Genomic DNA, 4,091 nt, shown 5'->3' with positions numbered 1-4,091 from the left:
AATTATAAATTACTACCGTTGAGCATACTGTATATTTCACATGTCTCTTGATATAGCTTCTTTTATCAGGGGTGCAAACTGGTGATGGCCCAAAAAGGTGACCCTTTTTTTTTGCGGCTAACCTTAGGGGGGGATACCGCTAGGACTAATGGTGTTAAATAGATATTGCTAGCACTAACGGTGGTCTAACGGCAGTTAGTAGCGGCAGCCCAGACCTTAACACCTGCAGAATTACTTCGAAAACAGTTTACTGTGACTGTGTTCTCTATGCTGTCAGGAACTGTACCTAGCTCCCTGAAGCTAAAAGTTATTTCAACAGCAACAGAGTTCAGCAGACAGGGAGATTAGTTAGCTCACGCATCATGTGACTTGGATGAGACTTAGACCCCCCCCAAATTTTTTTTTTTTTTGCAGATCTACACAATTCACATGGATGGCATATTTTGAGATAAAAACGGCTAATTTAGCAGAAAGGTGACAAGTTTGCACCCCTGAGGCTTATTTACGAAAAGAGCACTGTGGAGACACAAATGCAACTTCAAGCCAAACAGTGACAAAAAAGGAAGAAACAGAGTTCAAGCCCTCTGTGGCTTTGCCGAACCCTCCCCCCATGGGGTGTCCGAGGATGTCTGGAAGCTTGTAACCAAAATGAACCAGGACGACATTGCAGACACAGTCAAAGGAGACTGGTGCATTATGGAGTTCGCAAAGTACCTCTACAACAAGCACGGATCTGAACCTGGAAAACATGAATACATGCGCCAGAAGTTAAGGGAGCTGGGTCGACTTGTTCTGTATGGTAGTGAGGTCACACCACTGACGACCATAACAGAATATGTCATGCCAGGAAACTTCTACCTCACAGTCAAGGCAGTGAAACACACTTCACAAACCAAGACAAGGAAAGGAAAATCTCTCTCACTTCCACTGAAACTTGGCAATAGCCTGAACAGAATGTCTATGCTCCTGGAGTGTGATGCGCTCATCAAACAGGACAAAAAGGCAGCGGAAGAGGCATGCAGCTTTCGAAGGATCTACGACGCAAAATGGAATGAGTGTGTGTCCAGAGAATGTTTGCAGACCCTGAGTGAGGCAAAGTGGAATGCTCCTCTTCTCCTGCCCTTAACGGAGGATGTCAAAAAGTTGCATGATTACCTGGAAATGAAGCAGCAGCAGTACACCGAGGACCTGAAGTCTGAGGTGTCAACTGAGAACTGGAAGAAGCTGGCCAAGGTGACTCAAGTAGGAATTATCCTTTTCAACAGGCGCAGACAAGGGGAGGTGTCCAAAATGCCTCTCTCGGCATTCTTATCAAGAGATGAATCGTCAACTCACGAGGATATCGACTATGCTCTCTCTGAGCTGGAGGTAAAGCTCTGCAGTCACGTCTCCAGAGTAGAGCTGAGAGGAAAGTGCGGCAGGAAGGTGCCCATCCTCTTAAGTCCGTCAATGGTGGCATCACTTGTCCTGCTCTGTGAAACCAGAAATCAATGTGACGTCCTCAAAGATAACGAGTATCTGTTTGCCATACCGAAAGCCATGTGGTACCATCGAGGGGCTGACCTTCTCAGAGGTTTTTCCAAACAGTGTGATCTCAAGCATCCTGAGGCAATGACGTCTACCAGACTGAGAAAGCAGTTGGCAACCTTATCCACAGTACTGAACCTTAAGAACACAGAGATGGACCAGCTGGCTGGTTTCCTGGGCCACAACATCCGAGTCCATCGGCAGTTCTACAGGTTACCAGAGAGCACCCTTCAGCTCGCCAGAGTCAGCAAGGTCCTAATGGCCATGGAGCAGGGACGGGTTGGAGATTTTCAAGGGAAGAACCTGGAGGAGATCCACATTGATCCCAGTGGTATGGAGTTTTTGCTTACACTAGCTCAAGACCCTAGCCACTGACCCACCGCCATTGTTGCACTGATCTGAAAAATAATCAGATCTGTGACTCTGATACTAAGAACAAGCCGATCTTTCAGATTTACGATCTATCACAGCTCTATGCTTTAATGTAAGCTTTAGTAACTATTGTGTCTGAGCTTTAAATGAGCATTCAATTGTTAACATGTTCTGACTAAAACATTATTTTATACCATCTTTTTAGAAACTGCCTTTTTCGAGGATGTGGTGGAAGGACAGGCGGAGGACATGTGTGATATGGAAGGACAGGCAGAGGACATGTGTGAGGTCATGGAAGGACAGGCGGAGGACATGTGTGAGGTCATGGAAGGACAGGCAGAGGACATGTGTGAGGTCATGGAAGGTACAGTATGTGCATTGCTGTATCGATCTTTACAGCTCCACATATTCTATTACATTTTTACACAGCCACACAACCTAAATCTATCTGCCTGTCTTCCTGTTGACTGTGTTGGTGTGGTCGCCTGACTTGTCTCTGTCTCTGCTCTGACTGTTGGTGTACAGACGTCTGGCTTGTGTCTGTGTGTCTGATAAAATACTTCATTTTCATCACACAAACCTCTGTATGGACATCCGCTGTTGCCTGTGGCAATGTCGCTGTTGCCTCGTTAGTTGTCGTATGCCAACTCTTAAACCTTTAACTTGAACATCTCCAGGAGCACCTTTCACAACCGTCTTCATTTGAAATTGACTCCCAAACATCAAAGGTTTAAGGAACAGTGGCACATATCCACATATTTTGTATTACAGATAGACAGCAGACACACAATCATGTCTCCAGCACCTCTACGTGCACAATAATGTTCATCTTGTCATCCAATAGTTGCTGGCGTGAGTGGATCGGTGCAAGAGACTCATTCAGGAGGTGGAGAGACTCATTCAGGAGATGGAGAGACTCATTCAGGAGATGGAGAGACTCATTCAGGAGATGGAGAGACTCATTCAGTGGGAGAGACTCATTCACTGGGACAGACTCATTCAGCGGGACATGGACAGACAGAGTCAACGAAAGGTAAGGATACTAGACAGTTAAGTGTTTTCCCTAAAGGCCACTACACACAAAGACAATCTGGCTAATTTTGCCGTAAAGATTATCCTACAAGAGAATCGAATCCTGTGGTGTGAGGTGTGTTGAGTCTATTTCTCTTGACAATCCGCTCTAAAGATTCTCTGGGCTACATTGGATTATGTTTGAGTGGACGAGCCTCTCAAAACTGTTCAATCCAGGATTTTTTCCTCTTCATGTGTGGGGTCTCTCACAGATAACTCAACTTCCCCTTTTTTTTCCAACCTGGACATTTTCCCATCTACTTGTATCTAAAGGGTGGTACACACATAAGGAGTTTTTGGCCGGTTTTGGCACGATTTTCGGATGTCTGAAAACGCCCGGTTATCAGATGGATCTTAACATTTTCCTATAACAAAATCCTGGGGTGTGAGGTGTGTTAAGAGTCAATTTTCTTCAATTGTCAATCAACTCTCCCGACAATCTGCTCCGGAAAATGGGCGTGGCCGACAATCGTAAATGTGAAATGTGTTCAATACTTAGGACGAAAAAACCTAGGGTTGCCAGATTGTTTGGTGAAATTAGCGGTGTTAGACTGTGGTTAGGGTGGAAAATGTAAATCACACCTGGCACCCTGCTCGCGAGTCCAATTGTGACGTGGAATGGAATGTATCCAATCAAGAAGCGAGCTGACACTAATAAATAATAGGGCACCAAAGCATGACAACGAATACGACGTAATCATGTATACCGCGAAGCTCAAAACCAGATGGTCATCGGAAATGGAGGATCAACTTGTGGATTTGTGGCAGATAAACGAGTGTCTATTTAATGTGTCCTCCAAATCCTATCATAATAGGTACGACAAGGATAAGGGTTGGCGAGAAATTGCCACCACAATGGAGTTACCAGGTATAATACAATACAAATATTATCATTACTATATCATTAATAAATTGATCATTGTGTGTGTGTGTGTGTGCGTGCGCGTGCGTGCGCGCGTGTGAGAGAGGGAGAGAGAAAAGAAAGTAGCATTAATTGTTGGTGCTCATAATTGCAGTGGAAGAAGTACGTTCACGAGCGACCTCCTTAAGAACGCAGTACTCCAAAATCCTGAAAACCAGACCAAGTGGGAGTGGGGACAAGGATTTGACCACCAAACAAA

The sequence above is a fragment of the Nansenia antarctica genome, assembly GCF_963989245.1.
Source record: "Nansenia antarctica genome assembly, chromosome: 19".
Lineage (NCBI taxonomy): Eukaryota > Metazoa > Chordata > Actinopteri > Argentiniformes > Microstomatidae > Nansenia > Nansenia antarctica.
This window is presented reverse-complemented; position numbering follows the sequence as displayed.